The 19,346-nt window shown below is 38.5% G+C and overlaps 1 protein-coding gene across 3 annotated transcripts in view; it reads right to left on the bottom strand.

Moving 5' to 3' along the window:
* Positions 1 to 19,346, bottom strand: part of CTNNA2 (catenin alpha 2) — a 1,130,561-nt gene that overhangs the window by 380,662 nt on the left and 730,553 nt on the right. The window lies entirely within an intron of this gene.

Here is a 19,346-nt window from a genome sequence, read left to right as displayed (position 1 = left end):
GAAAATAATTGCCTAAGCCCACATATCTGTACTCTCAAATGGGATGAGGCATTAAACAAATGTAATGCCTTTACACGGTCCTGAACATTGAGGTGGTTAACACAGATTATGATTATACCCTATCAAAGGTGGGAGTTTAGCACGTATCATGAGATAATATTTGTGTTCTTCTCTCTGTTGTGTTTGCTTTGTCCTTGGTCTTTAGGGCTCTAGGGAATAAGTAATGAATGGACTTTGGAATAAAGTAGACCTGGATATGAGACTCACTTTGGTCACATACCAGCTGTGTGACGTAGTGCAAGGGACTCAATCTCTATTACTCTAGAGATAGCTTAAAATGTTTACCTGGGCTCGGTGCCTGTGGCTCAAATGGCTAAGGTGCCAGCCACACAACACCTGAGCTGGCGGGTTTGAATCCAGCCCGGGCCCGCCAAACAACAATGACAGCTGCAACCAAAAAATAGCTGGGTGTTGTGGTGGGCGGCTGTAGTCCCAGCTACTTGGGAGGTGGAGGCAGGAGAATCACTTAAGCCCAGGAGTTGGAGGTTGCTGTGAGCTGTGATGCTACAGCACTCTACCCAGGGTGACAGCTTGAGGCTCTGTCTCAAAAAAAAAAAAATGTTTACCTGGAAGGCGTTGGGAGGATTGATACGGATGTATGTGAAACATTTTGCACATGCTGGGCACACAGGGAGTGTTTAGTATCATTAGTATGATAATTTTCATACTACTTTTGGTACCAAACACATCTATTACTAGTGGAGTATACTTTGACTGGACACAGCAAATTTCCATTACAATGCTATTTGCAATAGAATGATCCATTTAGCCTACGGCTCTCACTACATGGAATTACATAAAATAATGTATGTGGCAGCATTTCATAAGCTTCAAAGTTTTCTGAAAACATAAGGCATTGATAGGTGGGTTTCCTGAGGCATCCAAACTCACTCAAAGTTGCTGAAGTCATTTCTATGATCCTCCTTATGCTCATCCCTTCTCTGTCTTCTTCTTTACTTTCTATTCATTCAAATTTCCATGATTTCATAACATTCAGTACAAATTCTAAAGGATGTACAAAGTCTTTGCCAATGCCTTCAGCTCACTGTGGTCCACCCTTTTACCCCCAGAAGGCATTAGGAAAGTCCATTGTCCTTGGCACCCATGTTTATCAGTCTGCCTGTGCCAGAGCATCACTTTTCATTGTTTATATTCTTAATTTACTTCATGTATGATGTATATATATTTTGTGTCCCATTTATGGCTAGGTAACAACTCAATTCAATTCGGTTAGTTTCTAGAAGCTATATAAGTGAAGCAGAAGGAGTGAGACATAGTCCTGCTCTTGTCCAATGGACCCAGTGTCAACACACATGCTGAAAACCAAAGGTGAAATAGGATGCAGACTGTAACGCAGGTGCAGCAAAGTCTTCCAATGATGCGACACAAGGAGTGGGTTTGCTCAGTTCAGGAATAGGTGGGAGGTTGCCAAGGGCTTGAAGAAGAAGGGAACTAGGCACTAGTTCTAAATAGGTGGGTGGCATTTGACAGGAAGAATGAAAGGAAAGAGTCTCCCAAGAGAACAATGCATGAGCTACCTTGTGCAATAGCATGGAGGCAGCCAAGTGCACTGGCGAGGTACTCGGGACAGCATGTGCTGATTCAATTTTATGTAAGTAGGTACTTAATCAGCAGGACAATCGAGACTCTAATTTCGTTCGTTTCAATATGCAATGTTTCCTCTCTGTAACAGGACAAATTAGTGAGGAAAACAACTAACCACTCTTGTATCCTTTCCTTTCACTCATCCTTAAAAGGAAGATAGAGCTCAAGTAGTGTTTCCTAAGACCCCCTGAGGGGGGAATCATTTCACAGGAGAAGAAACAGAAGGAGGTACTTGAAGGGGGATACTGGACATCCAGAGTAAAAAGAGGTTTAAAGAACATGCTCTGAGGTGGGAAGGATGATGTGGTCACAACCAGCAGGCATGTGGGGAGGTGGCAGGACTCCTTGAGAAATGCTTATGAGCAGCTCCAGGGAAGGCTGGGTCATTGGTACCACCAGGTCAGTCCATCCTCAGAAAGGATTCTCATGACCAGATATGGCATGAGGCAGCAGTCTGCCTGTCTTTGAGGGACCATGAAGACATAGATTATCAGTAGGTAAGTGGTGGTCAGGAGGCCTAAACAGCAGAGTACCATTCCTGAGAGTTCTGGACTAATATTTAACCTCCTGGACCACTGCATAAATAAGAGGGGTTGCCATGGTAGGACACTCTTTATAATGATTGACAGTCAATTTACCTGGGAAGAGAGAGAGAGATTCAAGTGCATTAGATGTAGGTTTGACAAGAAAAAAAAAGGAAAACAAAATATTTTTACCTTTCTGGTGAAGTAAGTTTTGTACCCATTATGTTGACTCTTATCCTACAAGCCATGCCTATTTAACACCATGAAAACAGTGGTGGCTGAAACGTTATCGGTATGTTTTATAAATTCAAGTTTGAAAGTTTATCAGTCAGGAGACCGTTTAATTCCAGATAAGACTTTGAGTGTTTGATGCACATCATGAAGGGTCCTTAATTTGCATTTCTACTGGGAGTTCTGACTTCTCAAGTGTTATTTATTTGTATGAGATTCCAGTGGAGCCCCTGGGACAAAATAAAGGGACAGATTAAGACTAATGACTGATGCCCAGACTATGTCTCTTGTAAAAAATTCAGAAGCAAAAGTGACTATCAACCTCTCCACCAGGCCCTGAAAGATAAGAGAAATCATTTGGCAATCCACTCAATAGCCATTTCCCATTTTCTTCATCCATGATGGCAGTCTGCCACCATGATTAAGAATAGATTAGTTTTACCAGTTTCTTTGAAGTCAGGTCGCGGCTAACAAATCAGATTGATCTCTGCTAGAGAACTTCTTAGTAATACAGTGGAACCTCTGTAAGCTGACTATCCAAGAGATGGACTGTAACAAATTGATCAACATACAGAGGCGGTCAACATAAGAACTAGACCTACTGTATTGATATGTACATGTGGTGCATGTCTGGTCTATGAACATGAGGTCAACTTAAGGAGGTGGTCAATGTAGATAGGTGGTCAACTATAGAAGTTCTATGTATTTCACTTCCAGAAAAATAAAGTGATATGTAGAAGGAAATGCTCTTTCATTTTGGCCTATGAGCAACCATTCTGATTTCTGCAATGAACAAACATAAGGACTAAGAGAAATCACAGAGCTTGATGACTCTACTGTGCCATTAAAAATTGAGAGATTCTATTGCTTACAATCATAAATATCATAACTAATGTGACAGCATTATATATAAAGTAGAATAGAGAGAGGGAAGTTTAGAGAGCTAAAAGCATAAGGTCAATATCTTAAGGAGCAAGGGAAAACAATACCTTCTAGGGCACAGGGCTGAACCCTAGCTTGCCTCTGTGAGGATTCTGAAGGATCCTCAGAGATAATGAAAAGAATGTGGCTGATGGTCAGAGATGATGAGACAGATGGTGTTGATGGCATCACAACAGTGGAAAGGCCCAGCAATGAAGAGAAAACTACACTGAACAGGAAATGAAGAAGATGGAAGAGGAACCTGGTTAGGGCCCTGCATAGCAGGATGAAGAGAGGAAAACCCAACACTTCCATCCTGCTCAGGTTCAGTCAATGGAAGGAGGGGTTGGAAGAACTACTCTGGATAGGGTTCAGAACTGAAAACTACAGACAAAACCTTTGCAATTGTTAACCTTATTTCCTTGAGATGGGTTGGTCTGCAGAATTAGGGTTCCTACCTACTTCGAGATGGGTTGGCCTGCAGAATTGGGGTTCCTTCTGCCCTCACAGGACAGTGGGGTCTGGTAGTACTGTACCATCTAGAGTTAGGCCTCTTTAAGCCCCCAATAAGTACACTATATTTTAATCCCATTGTTAGTTCACCATCCTCGTCTTCCTAAAAACAGAATTCTTTATTAAGACATTGAAGTAAGCCAGTAACAACTTGAGTAGACCAAAGCCCATTTCTATGAGCATTGCTGAAGCAGGGGAAGGAACAGAAGGAGGTACTTGAAGGGGGATACTGGACATCCAGAGTAAAAAGAGGTTTAAAGAACACACTCTGAGGTGGGAGGCTGAATCCTTTCCACTTGTGTTGCCATGAATGGGATGATTCTATTCACATTAATAGTGCCCTGGTCAGGAAAATGAGAAAATGCAAGTCAAAAGCCTGGCATAATGCCTGAAATTAACCATTCAATAATTATGAGTCCAGCCCCTTTCCCTTTTCCTCACCCTTCTTCCTTCCTGTCTCCTTTCTTTTATAACCTCTTTTTTTTATACCCTTCCTCTTTTCTCCCTTCTTCTATCCCCTCACTGTATATTCAGCATACACAGCAGCAGCAGAATTGTCCTTCTTCCTAGCCCTCCAGCTCTGCACAGCAACTCCGACTCCCTTTCACAGCTGCCTTTAGTTGCAGTGGTTTGAAGGGGCAGCATATACAACCTGTCATCATCTGTTTTAACTATGAGACATCTTCCAATTGAAGAAATGCCATAAAAATGGGTACATCCCTGGCCTATCAAACTACATATCAAAAACTCAACTCAAACACTTCCAAGTTCTATCCCTGGGGTTGTGTTTACGAGGTTATTATTTTTGCATGTCAGTCCTGCACGCTAAGATTATCTCATGACATACACTTTGATTCTTTTTTAAAAATTTATGTTTTAAATTGACATGCAATAATTGTATAGATTTATGGGGTACGGAGTGCTATTTTGATACCTGTATATAATGCACTGTGATCAAATTGAGGTAATTAGTACATCTATCACCTCAAATCAGTATTTCCTTAATATTATTAAATATCCAGACAGCATTCAGACACCCTGGATAATCTCTCTCTCTTTCCCTTCATTCTCTTTGTTTGAACCAGAACCCCAATAGAGTTCACAGTTACACAGTCTCTTTTACATCTCTTTTAATCTATAGGTTCACTCACTTCTCATCTATTTTTTTACCTTTTGCAATTTATTCAATGATGAAATACAGTTATTTGTCCTATGGAATTAGTCATATTACAAATTTTATTGATTCATATGACTTTTAAATGTCATTCTCAAACTCCAAAATTCTGCCTTCTTCAATCTAATCTTCATAAAATTACTTCCTATTTTGTAAAAAAAAAAAAAAAAAATTACAATGTGTTGTCATTGCTTTGCTTATTGTCTTGAGTATCCTCCAGCCCATATTTTGCCTGATTTTGACTAATATCCTTTCGTTTTAATACTACCTATCAACACTTCTTCCTGAGCAAAGAGCCCACCCGGAGTGTTCTTTCAATCAGTTTTTAAAATGAATCCTGCTCTACTCACCCAGAGGGCCTTGTCAACTTTCTCTAAGATTACGAGACATAACCAGTCAATAGTAGGTATTGCTTTGATTTTAAAAACTGTGCCATATAAATATAATTTTAAAGGTACTTTCCTATTACTAATAAACATTAAAATATTTACTATGAAATTATATATCTGGGATTTGCTTTAAAATGTCGGGGGAATTATGGTTTAGATAGAATAAGATAGGCCCTGGTTAATATTGTCAAAGCTGGAGAGTGCCTATAAGAGGGATCATCATATTATTCTATATTATGCTGTTTAAATTTCATAATAAGAGGTAAAAATGAGTTGCACCCCACTACCAAAAGTAAGCAATGAGGCATTTCATTATGGGGACCTAGATCGCAATACTTTTGCCAAGGATCATCAAAAAATCATGCCTGAGAACGATGTACTTGCTTTTCTCATTCTGCAAATCTAATATTTGCCTAAAAACAAGTCAGTTTTAAACTAAAAAAATCAGCATATAAATAATATTTTAATAAAATGGGGATATGATTGGGAATAAATGAAAATATAACTTACGTAGAGGTGGTTCATAGGTTCTGTGATTCGTCTACAGTCCAGGGGTCCTCAACCTGCGGCCCGCGGGCCACATGAGGCTGTGTGATTGTATTTGTTCCCATTTTGTTTCTTTATTTCAAAATAAGATATGTGCAGTGTGCATAGAAATTTTTGTATAGTTTTTTTTTGTTGTTTTTTAACTATAGTCCGGCCCTCCAATGGTATGAGGGATAGTGAATTGGCCCCCTGTTTAAAAAGTTTGAGGACGCCTGCTACACTGTCTTTCTTAAGACTCTACTGTGGCTCAACTTATTGACATACCCTATAACCTGCCCATACATGGAACATTATGAAAGTTCTGAGATACTCAGAAATCAAGAAATGTAAAATCCACACGGATAGAAACAAATGAAGCCCTCCTTGCAGCAATGATAAGCTGAGGAAGTTGAAATTTAACCAGGTGAATCAGAAAAGATGGTGTCGACTGTGTTTCTTAGAAGTAAAATAATGGACCATAACACAGTCTGTCTCGAAACGTTCGTAGCTGACAGAAGACTCCTGGAAGAGGAGTGAGAGCAAGACCCAAACCACTGGATTACCCCATAAGAAATCAATGCTAACATGGGTTATGAAGGTCGCATTCACGTGTTCTTCTTACTACACTGCCAGGTTGACATGCAGCACTAGTCTCCCAAGGTGAAAGTCAAAAGCAAACCTTTCCAAAAACCTATCATCTTTTCACTTGATTTTATTTTTCTTTATCCCATTCAACTATTGAGAAGATAGGAGAATATACCTCCTTTTGCTTACATTAGCCACTTAGAAAATACCTTTTAACAACATATAGCTTTTATTAACAGTAATTTTTCTATTCCTATATTAGTACTATATTTAATTAGGTAATTTCATCAACAGTAATTAATTTTTAGCCGCATTCAGCTATGCAACTGTGAAATTCATAGTATGAATTTGCTTCAGTGTATCTTTCCTAAAACTGCATGAATTTAATATCACATATGCAAATTATCAGTCCAGTTGAGGATAATTAAGGAAAAGGACTTAGAACTGGGGCATCTAAATAGAAAGGAAATAAAATAGATGCAGAGAGAGAGAAGACACTTTTGTATGAAGGCCAATAAGACATAAGGGGAACCTGCCCTTTGATTCTTTATACCCACAGACACTAACACACACTCTTTAGAAAACAACTTCTTAAACTACCTAGTGACTTATTTTAGTGATTAAAACCCTGACTCTCATGTTCTCTTCCTTTAAACCTAACTTGTGTTCTTCAGATTAAACCTATTAGTAAGATGCTCTTTCCTGCCACTCTCTCATCCTTCACATTTCTCTAGAGACTGATTTGAAGGACGGCATAGACTTGGCTTCTGTTGATTCAGAAGCTGCCCTTTTAAGGAAATCTACAGACTTCACCTCCAGAAGAGAATTGCCTCTGCAAACCCAGGCTGGACAGACACAGTCTTTAATTTTCTGATGAGCTTAAACCCTGGCCTGGGCCTTGACAATGCTGGCTTAGCAGCACAGATCCTGAGCAAGCATCCAGGGGCATTTCTGAATATAATTTGTGTATAATTAATCTCTGGTCACCCTGGGGATCTCAAATCCCTTCAGATCAATGGAGCCAAGAGGCAGCATTTTAGCTAATAGCCAATAGCATTTTATGGCTCTCAGGAGAAGGCAAAGTGAACTGATGGTATTTCTCTGCAGCATTTCAAAAAGAAATCTATCAAGGGGGAAAAATCAGCTCACCAAAGGAAATCAACAACACTTTGTGTTCACTGAATGCTTTTCAGAAATACGGTAGTCCCTCCATTATACAGTAGTTCCACCCCTGCGATGGTGAGGACACATTCCAAGACCCCCCCGTGGATGCCTGCAACCAGAGAAAGTATGTGTGTGCTTAGTCTTTTTCCTATACAGTAACGGGCAGGTAGCATACACAGTATGGACTGAGCAGAATGGTGTAACATTTCATCACATTCCTTAGAATGATGTGCAATGTAAAAACCTATGAATCATTTATTTCTGGAATTTTCCATTTAACATTTTCAGACTGCTATTGACTAACTAAAATCATGGAAAGCAAAAACACAGATAAAGGAGGAGTTCTGTATCTGAGAGTTTTCTGCAAATCTAAATTTTCCCTCTATTTTAAGAGGTAAGGAACAGGACAGGACAAAGGTAAAATCAGCACAAGATTATACAAAGTCCAGGGTACTCCAATATGCTAAGTGGCACAGGGCTGAAAGATTGGATCTAAATATAGCATTCTCTAAAGGGCTCAAATCTAGGGTAGGTGGCTAGGTTTTTGGTGCATTACCTACGGAAGATTCCAGAACTGAAGTTGCTATGTATAGCTCCATCTATGTGTTGACCTCCCCGGGGAAGTAGACGGGCAAGTGAGCAGAAGGTATCAGTTGGTAAAACTTTAGACTGGAGGCAAAGACCCAGGTACACTGCCAGTGCTGCCTCTAACACAGCGAGGTGCCTCTGAGCCAGGAGAACCTTCTGGTATTTCCAAGATCCTAGAGCATGGGCTGGTAATAGTAATAATCATTCATTATCTGTTTTGTACTTTATAGTCACAGAAAGCTGAAGCCAGCACACGTGATCCTATTTGATCAGCTCTGCAAAAGGTGAAGGGAGGAAAGGAAAACAAATGTGTTGTTTGAAGTCATTCAAGGAGAGAGGCCTTGACCATAGCCTGTTAGAACCTGATGCCGTTCACTCCTTACCACAGTGCTATTAGGTATTGCTGCGCTGACGAGAAGGCTGAGGCTTGCAAAAAGTAAATGTACAACATCCCAGAGCGAATGCCATTTTTCTTGTTCTGGATATAACAAATATCTCCATTTTAAAAGAGAAGTAGAAAGAGAAGCCTGATCCCTACCTGAGGGTGGGGCCATCTCCTATTTTTACCAAGCAAACCTCCCAGGGGTCCAGGCCATGACATAGAAACCACAACACACTGACCACTGTGTCTCACTTGGATAAGGAACAGTTCAAGGCTCCCTGGGTGATAGAATGCAGGGACCACAAAAAGCCTACCCACAGAAACAGACTCTATTGGTATGATTTTTTGTTGTTAGTATTTCACGCCACCCATTGGTGGGAGCCATCAAAGCAATGAGCTGAGAGCTGAAGAGCCAGGGAAAAAGTTGGGTACATTTTAAAAGGGAAAAAAGAAATAGCGTAGTATTGTAAAATTGTACAGTATCACAGTTGGAAGATACCTTTGAAATCACCAAATATAATGCCCTCATTAAACAGATGAAAAAGAGAAACGGTTTGTCTGATCACTGGCATAAAACTAGCAGTGCCAGCACTAGACACTGCATGTAGGCCAGTACCCGTATTGTAGACAGCACTCAACACATATTTGCTGCAGGAGGGGAAAAATGGAAGAAATGGAAGAAGGGCACCAGTCTATAGGGAAAGTCTAGTACCCTTGCTTTCCATTATATCACTGGGACCTGGATTGCTGGAGAGGTGGGTAGGCTGAGCTAGAGGCCCCTCTCTGATCCTCCTGTTCATATGGGCATTAGGCTACTAAAGCCACTTGCCTAGGCATCCTTACTCCAGGCCAATCCTAACTGGCCCTCAATTTTCCATCTCTTCTCTCTCTCTCTCTCTCTCTCTCACACACACACACACACACACACAGGTACAGAGTCATTAATGTACCAAACACAAATTCAGTCTCTCAAAGAGTAATCCATCCTCCATTGGTGCCTTTAAAGTACGTATTTTTAATACGGAGACAATTTCAGTCTGCCAGAGGACTGTCTGACCAGTAGGCAACAGCACACGTGTCATGGAAGGCATGTGTGCAGTAGGACAGGCCCTTTGGCTATACCTGTGAACCCTTGGCCCTTACTCCAGGCTGATGAGATAAATAACAAGAGGACCTGTCCAGAATCCGACTGAAGCTAGCCAACCTCCAGACCATGAGAGAGCCCACCCAAGATCATCCAAACTCTGAAGTGAGCCCAGCACACAGAATCACGAACTAATAAGTTATTTTATTTTAATTAAATTTCGGATACTTTTTATATTTTATATGGCTGTGTATGTGTTTATAGCTAAAGCTAACATAATACCTTACTAATAGATAATACATACATTAATATTTACCACATATTAGTTACTGTCTTGAGTGTTTTGCTTGCATTATTTTATAGAATTTTTACTATATGCTGTGAGGAAGTTATTAATATCTTGAGGAACCTCTCTACTTCAAAGAGAAAGAAAGTGAGGTTCAAAGAGGTTAATATACACATTACACAAATATACACATTTGGTAAAAGCAGCTGTCAAACCTCAACCTCTCTAAAGTCACAAAAGACTCTCTTAACTTACACCCAATTCAGAAAGATAACTTTCATGCCTGGGGAAACTCAGAACTACTTGTTCTGAAAAATGAGGCAAGAATTGGTTGGTTTAACCTGTGGAAATAAGACATTCAGGGGTCATGACATAAACTTTTACTATTTTGTTGACCATATTTTGAAAAGCAGAACAGAGCTCTGAGGAGAAGTTACCAGGAAGTTGATTTTGCTAGTGACAAGGAAAACCCTTCTAGCAAAAGGAAAGGTGAAAACTGGAACAAGTCCACTCAAAAGAAAAAGAGTTTCCTAAAACCAGAGGTATCAAGCAAGGAAATTTAAACCATCCACCAACACCATAACTTGTTTCTGTCTCACATTTTCTTATTTTGCTTCTCTTACCAAGAAGGGTCTCTTTTCTTCTTTCTTTCTTTTTTTTTTTTTTTTTGAGACAGAGTTTTACTCTGTTACTGGCTACAGTGCCATGTCATCAGCCTAGCTCACAGCAACCTCAAACTCCTGGGTTGGAGCAATCCTCCTGGCTCAGTTTCCCAAGTAGCTGGGACTATAAGTGCTCACCACAATGTCTGTCTAGTTTTTTCTGTTTTTTAGTAGAGACTAGGTCGTGTTCTTGCTCAGGCTGGTCTTGAACTCCTGAGCTCAAGCAATCCTCTTGCCTTGGCCTCCCAGAATGCTAGGATTACAGGAATAAGGTCTCTATTTTCTTCTATTGGGATCCAGTTTCTACATATGTTTTAAGGCCTGGTTGAAGTCCAACCTTTTCCACTATACCTTCTGTAACTTTTCCTCCCTCCCTCAGCTCTATTTCTCTGAATTTGTACTAATAAGGCCAGTTTTCTGTACCCCTCAATATAACACAATTCTGATCTATACTATTAATGTGGACAAGTGGAAAACTGATTCTGGACTTGGATAGACTTGCATGCAAATCTAATAGTACATTTTTACTTACTTCTCCGAACTACTTTATGAAGTTATTATGAAGGTACAATGAGAATATATATGCAAAAGCTTGGCATGGAGTGTTCTTAGTATCATGGTGTTTCCCATGCTAATCGTGTCTCCTGAAATAGACACCACTTGGCAAGGAACATGCCTTAACTTTCCTGAATCCAACCCCTCCCAAGATTGGTGATAAGCATGTACAAGACATCTAGAAAATATTATTTGAACTGATAAGTTATTTGAACTGATAACATAACCATTCAAAAAGCCAAACCCAAAACCTTTTTACAAAATAAGTCTGTGGTATAATAGAGATGTATCCTGATTCTTATATAAGGACTTTAAAAACTCTTGGAAATTCCTCAGTCATAGGAACATCTTCTTATGCTAATGAGATGAGGATCCTAGATAGCTTTATTGTGGGAGCTGATCACCAAGAAGGCCAATCATGTGATCAGAGAATTTGAACTCTGGGCCAACCAGACATCTAGGGAAGGAAAGAAAGACCAGAGAGTAAGTTCAGTCATGTGACTGTTGATTTAGTCCATCATTCCTATGTAATAAAATCACATTAAAAACTCTGAACACCAAGGCTCTCAGGACCTTTCTGGTTTGACATTGATCTGCTGGAAAAGTGATGTGGCCAGATTCCACAGCAGAGGGCACAGAAGTTCTGCATCCCTATCATCCCCATCATTGTCCTACTCATTTTCCCCATGTGGTTGTTCCCAATGCATATTCTTTACAATAAAACTATAACCTTAACTATAACACTTTTAGTGAATTCTGTGAGTTGTAGTGAATTTTTGAACCTAGCAAGTTTTCAAAAAGTCAGCCAATTGATCAGAAGCATGGGGGCCTTCAGGGCTATAGCTCTTATCTAAGGTGGTCACAGTCTTGTGAAGGACTTTGATCTTAACCTCTGAGATCTGGGCTAACTCTGGGTAGTGTCAGAACATGATTAAAGTCTATCCAGTTGAGGTGAAGGTGAAGCATTTTAGAATTTGTAGCCAGCTGGGCAGCAGCACAAGTAGTTTAGGGACAAACATCCAAAACTTGTGTCTGGCATTTCAAATAAGTGCAGTCTTGTGAAGAACTTAGCTTTCAACTTGTGGAGTAAGTGCTTACTCTGGGTGGTCAGCATCAGAATTGAATTGCAAAATACCACGGTCATGTCAGAGAATTGATGCCAAGAACCTAGAGCCAAACAACTAAGCACTTCTTAGTTATCACACTGTCTCTTCTTGGATCTGAAAAACAAACAAACACACACACACACACACACACACACACACAGAATCCCAACATGCTGTATTAAATATACATACACTTAGAAGAGCTTTCTTTAGATTCCCAACATTAATTGCCTAAAATTATTTCCTCTATTATCAAGTTAGTATTTAGCATTCCAAAGGATATCACTGATGAGAATGAAAAATCTCCTAATAAAATTCACAACAAAAAATTATTATGGCATACAACTTAAAGTATCAATTATTAATTTGAAAAAAGAGAAAATATATATGCTATTAAATAAATTCTGATATTTCTACAATATGCCATAATATAGACCATGCATTTTCTTTAACCAATTATGTTTGCTTGAATGCTACACTATAATTTACAATTTTTCCTTTAAAAGCTTATACACTTGGGGGGGTTGGAGAAGGCGGGGTCACAGTGTGTGGCACAGCTCTTTGGGGTGAGACAGAATTATAAGAGGGAATTTACCTAACAAATACAATCAGGTAACCTGGTTCTTGGTTCCCTCAATGAATCCCAGACAATAATAAATAAATAAATTAAGAAAGCTTATACACCTTTATTCTCTCTCTCTCTCTGAAAAAATTCTCGTAAAAAGTAACACACTAATATTCTCTGTAATAGTGTTCTTGGGGTAAATGAAGTGTCAGGTTTCACACTAATTCATCACTTATTAATTAACAATATCAACAACTCCTTTTTCATTACTGATAACACATTTTACTGACTACCACAAGGATTTTTTTTATTATGAAACTTATCTCAAAGGCTCTTTCCTGTTATCTACTGCAATAATAAAAAAAAAATCATCATTCAATCATCATTTTAATGACTGATCATTTTCCCCTCACTAAAATTAAATCATAAAATCCATTTAATTAAATCAAATTGTAATTGAATGACTTTAATCATGCAAAGAATGAAAATGAAGGATACTTTCTCTCAATGCTTGACAACGTGTAATGACATGGTTTGACCAATGGGGCAGATTCTAAGAGGAAGCATGTTGATAACTGTCTTCCCTTTTGGCATGACCAACAGAAGAGCTACTGTTAGAAAAACATGTTTCTTCTAGCTCTAGGACAGAGTTCAACCAACATATCTATCTGCACAGGAACAAGGTCATGGGGTTTGACTTAACAAAGGGTCTTACAATGAACCAAAAAAGGGAAAGCCGTTATCTGCAGAGAACAATATATTCAGGAGCATGAATAGCTTTCTCTGAACTTCCCAAACTAAATCACCTAATATGAATTTCTTATATATCTTCTGTATGTTATACTTGGTGATAGAGATGCAAAGATGCCCTCTCAATCTTTTGAGCAAGACAGATAGGCCAACAAATCATTATAATATGATGAGGCCAGTGATGCAACAAATGTGTGTGCAAAGTGCTATGAGATCCTAGAGGAAGGATCAATAAGTGCCTTCTTGAGAAATTAAGAAAATTTACCAAAGAGCTGACATTTGAGTTGAATTTTGAGAGCTGGTAAGTCATCTAGAGTACGAAGGACACTCTGGAAAGTGGGGGGAAAAAAACCCATAAAAATTCAGGTAGAGGCTCAGCTTAACCAGCCCATAGGAAGGACTGAATGGAACAAGAATGGGAGAGCAGGGGGAGGTGAAATTTATTCCTAATAGGCAAAAATCACTATTTAAAAGGCTTTCTCCCATTTTTTTATTGCAATAATTTATTTAAAAAGCCATTACTCCATAATGACATGGTTTGACTAGTTTCTTAACGGGATCTTCTTGAAATCAATGTTGTCAGGAGCCTAGAAAGAAAGACTAGAGAATAGAGAAGAGAACAGAGAAAAGGACGGCAGAAAGACAAGCTGCCATAGCACACTTTATAATGATCCCACAGCACAGAGCCAACCTGACTTTTAATTATCTTAATGTCTTCCCACATCCCGGTGATCACAGGGAGCCCCAGAGTGCAGACTATGGATGTGCAGGTTATTACTTTCATAGTAATCAGATAAATATTCCTCATCTATGCATCTGCTGCAAGAAGGAGGAAATCACAAAGCTTTGGAGGCAGGAGTACGTTTGGAACAGTGTGCGCTGTGCAAGGGATCCAGTGTGCTGGAAAAGGGACACAGGGAAAGCATTGTAGGTGTGGAACTCAGAGAGGTACAAGGGAGGGGTGTGGAACTGACCTTTCAGGCCACTGTTAGAACTCTACATGAGTCCTGTAAAGGTTTTAAATGATATTTCTGATTTAGCTTTTGACAAGATTCATCAGGATGCTGTGGAAAGGTGATGATGGTGGTAGAGAAAGCCCAAGGCTACTACAATACTTCCGGTGAGAAATGTTGGTGGATGTGATAGGAAAGAGATTCTTTTTATATTTTAAAGGTAGAACTGACAGTATTGTCAGATTGAAATTGGAATGGGAGAGAAACAGAAGTCAAGAATAATTTCATGACTTTTGGCTTGAGTGACCGAAAGGATAGAGTTGACAAGTTTTAATCTTCTCCACCCGTCCCACCCACTTTTAGATTCATGGTTTAAAAAAATTAAAAATAATAAAATAAAATAAAGCAATTACTGTGCTTTAATCCTACTCCTTTCCTCCTCCCCTATTTGCTTCTGCCAAGATTGTGGGTACAAAGAACAAATGTCACCTATATGTTCTAAATTTAGATACAACAGAAAGGCTTTCCTAACTGAAACTTCTCTAGCATACCTTCCAAGCGTGCCCAAAGTTCTACCTATAGAGACACATTGGGGGGGCATCTCGAAGAGTTTGGTATTTAAGGACTTTTTGGTTAAGATAATCACACCTTCAGAAAGAGAAAATTTGACCCTATTTTTTCAGCAAATATCTTGGGAAAATAGTTGTCTTGAAGCTTGAATTGGTAGATTTAATAAATACAACTACAGGACACTCAGTTAAATTTGAGTTTCAGATAAGTAATGAATTGTTTTTAGTATAAGTATGTCTCAAGTATTGCATGGGATATACTTACACTGAAAAATAATTCAGTGTTTATCCAAAACTCAAATATAACTGGGTATCATGTATTTTATATGACAGCTCTATTTTCAGGTGAAGATACATAAAGCTGTTCTCACTTTATGGGGGCAAGACATGATTGCAAGAGGGACTTTACCTAACAATTGCAATCAGTGTAACCTGGCTTATTGTACCCTCAATTAATCCCCAACAATAAAAAAAAAAAAAAGCTGTTCTCAGCTAAACCAGGACTGCAGCAGGGACATAGAAAAGGAGAAGAGAGAGAACACAATTTTCCCTATTTCTCTCTTTTCCCTATGTCCAACTCCTAACCCTTGGGTCCTTTATAGCCAGGGGTTCTAAAACTGAAATTTGCAAACACCACAGATAGTCCCAGATAGTCCTTGAAGGAAATAAACATAGAAAGATTTAAATAAAACTTTCAGCCTTTGGAAATCACATTTTGAAAATGTAGCCAACTCTGTAATTAAGTTCCAAATTATTTGGTATAGTCAGTTTGGCTAACAGATGGAGTGGTATTTTTGTTCATCCTTCATCCCTGGAGTGAGTTTCCAGAAATCCTGAGTGGGGCATTTCTAGATTATTGCCTGAGTGACAGTTACAAGTACCTAATAATTTACTAGAATCAATGGATTTCTTTAAATGAATTTAGTGCACTGTTATTTATATAGATATGAATAATGCATTTATAAGGGGAAGAGAAGCCTTTGGAAAATACTTTTTAAAATGATGCATTGCAGTAATGATAAGTAATTACTTGCTGATAAGATTTAACGAGCTCTATTTCAAAAAATGTTTCCTTCCATGGTTCACCGTGACTCATATTTCGGTGGAGTCCATGATCTAAAGGGGTGGCCTCCATCTACAAGGCACAGAGCATTCACTAAAAGACTCTCCTATAGATCAGTCTGATGGAAAACGTTAGCCAGATGTGAACCTCCCAGGCTTTAAATTGGTTTGTTTTCATTTGATCCTTCTATGGGCTTTTCTCCCAGATATTTCTTGAGCATTTACTATGTGTCATGTACCCCTGAGGTCAGCCCTCTGAAGTAGTCATTCTTTGCATCCCCATTTTATGGAAAAAAGGAAAGTGAGACGTTGAGGATAAAGCAGCTTGCTTGATGTGGGATAATTTTTAATTACAAGAGCTTTCTTCTGACTACATTATATTATTGGAGCTAACCAATGGGGATATTTCCCAATCTTAGTGTAAACACATGTCTACATACCCCACCATCACCACTGTCACCACCCACCTTATAAATATATTTCTCAGTCTTGCATGAGCCAAGGGAAGATAGAGAAAGGTTCCTTTTTCTTGCTGTTAGACATAAATTCATTTTCCTAGATATATGTCTTTCCACTATATTGAAACCTCTGGCATTCCACTAATAGCAAAATAAGCCCACATCTACCTGAAGGGGCACCTCACATTACAGGATTGGGATTGGGAAATTGCACGTAAGCATGATCTTGTGCTATCTTGGGAGTGGGGACTTGAAATTTTCAAAGCTGTCTTTTTTGGCAGTAGCTTCCAATTGCATTTCTTTGACCTCCATGTACCCACTTGCGCCCACTCTCAAATTGCTGACATCCCATAAACAATTATCTGAATATACCAGGGTGGCTAGCATTTAATTATTAAATCCTTTCATAAGCAGAAATAACTGTTATTGTGAATGTCCCCTCCAAACTTTATCTGTTCATTCCATTTATTGTAAATTATATTTTCCTAAAGAAACTCCCTTTGAAGCTTGAAACATGTTTACCTGGTAGGTTATGTTGAATTGTCTGAGATTGGCATCGCTGAGTTGAAAAGTGTATTATTGTAGAAAATTATAGTGCTACCTCCAAGTATGCCAATTTTTGTCAGACTCAGAAACAGTGATTTGAAGAGACTGTCACATAAGTTGGAGTAAACCATCAAGGGCTCTGTGAAGACATTTTAGCCATATTTCTTTTGCATCTAAAACTTTTTCTCCATGAAATGAAGTTTATGATTTGGGTTTAAGCCAGTTATTTTGAATTCCTATAGATTCATAATCTATTACACTAAGACAATCAGTTCCCTCCTGAGTAAGATAGATGAGCTACACTCCACTAGTGTCAAAGAAAGCCTTGTAGTACTGGAAAAAATCTCTAAGGCTTCTCTTCTCTACCTTCTGCGGCACTGTTCAAGTTACAAAATGTTGGAAAGAAATTAAAAAACACACATTCCCTAAAATACTGGAAGGTTTTAATATAGTTTGGACTGAATGCAAAGAAAAACTCAGTTGCCCGTAGAGGCTAAGGAGGAAGCATAAGTGAGTGCCTAGGGAGAAGTGTAAGGCAATAGGGAATGGTGGGGCCTTAGGCAAAGGGATAATATTTTCCCTGTCCGAAGAAATTCACCTTCATATTTAAATACAAATTATATTAGCCAAATAAACATACCTGGATTTGGCCTGCTCACAGTGAGTTTTATAAGCCTGGTTTATGACCCTGATTATAGCCTCTTGTTTACAACCCCTGTTTTATTAGGTTAGCGCTCCTGCTGAGTTGGTCAGAACCACCTTGGTTGCTGGCCACTTTAACTCAAATGGAGCTCACAGAAAATGCTACAGAAGTTTCTATTCCAAGTTAATATATATAAATAACTCATAAAAAATTATTAGGTTTAAAAAATGTTTTAGTTATAATAAATTAAAATTAACAAAAAATGAATGGCAAAACTACCCCTATGTGTCAGATGGTCTGATAGAAAAGAACACTAAGATTTTCAATTTTAAGTGGAAGGATCTTTTGATAGCATTCAGATTGTATAGTTCTTATACATAAACAACTTTTGAACTGACAAAAGTAGAAATTTCATAGTTAAATCTTATAGGCTTGGGATTAAGGGAGATATAGCACATCATTGTTTTATCTGAATGATATAGAACAATACTGAAATTTTCTTGAGGGATATCTAAATTGCAGGAGCAATGATGAAATTAAAATTCTATATTCTTTTAATATTAAAATTCAAGCACTCACACAGAAAATGAGATGATACAATTTGTTAAGCCTTTATGTTACAGCCGTGAAAATTTGCTTGTTGTCTTAAACAGATAGTTATTTCTTCTGCTACTACACTGAAATATTTGGACCTCCCCTCAAAGTTTCACTTTGTAACTTTGTAAACTTTAAAGATGTTCTTGAAAAGTGATAATTTTCCATAAAAGGTTGCAGGCTCACCACAGAGCACCCAGCATTTCCAACATCCTGACTGATTCTAACTGTGTGTATCAGTTTCTGGCCTTGGACTATAAAAAGGTCACCTGTTTATATAAAAAAGCTGGAAAAAATAGATTTTTTCTTTTTAGTACAATATTGTGCCCTCCTAAGAGTTGTCATTTGTATCCCATACCAATGATTTAGAGCACAATAAATAGATCTAATGGGACTGAACTAAATTAAATCTTTCTTCGATGATTTACAAGGCAGCATGAGATTATTCTTGGGGACATAAATTTTCATTATATAAGAGTTGAGATAGTAAAGTATGTGTAAGAAAGACCAAATCTTGTCTTAGATTTATCTGTCTGGACTTTCTGATTTCAGTTTTCTTGTCATTTGTCTCTGAATGGAAGATGTGGGCTCTAATTAGAGGTGACTCCTAAATGAGAATCAATAGGAAAACTGGGAAGAATATGGTCTGAGACCTTGAACTTGGGCAACCACTTGACTTCTCTATTAATATGGTTTTGTCACCTATAAAATGGAGATGTCCTATGGATATCAAATGAAATAAAAATAGATCTAGGGCAGGTTTGCAAATTTAAAAACACTACAAAAGAAAGCAGAGACCTCTTTAGGTCTGACAGCATTCTATACCCGTCCAGTCAGCGCCCAACCCCTTTC

Source organism: Nycticebus coucang, chromosome 4, assembly GCF_027406575.1.
Source record: "Nycticebus coucang isolate mNycCou1 chromosome 4, mNycCou1.pri, whole genome shotgun sequence".
Lineage (NCBI taxonomy): Eukaryota > Metazoa > Chordata > Mammalia > Primates > Lorisidae > Nycticebus > Nycticebus coucang.
The sequence above is the reverse complement of the archived record's forward strand: the minus strand, read 5'-3'. Positions and strand labels throughout refer to the sequence as shown.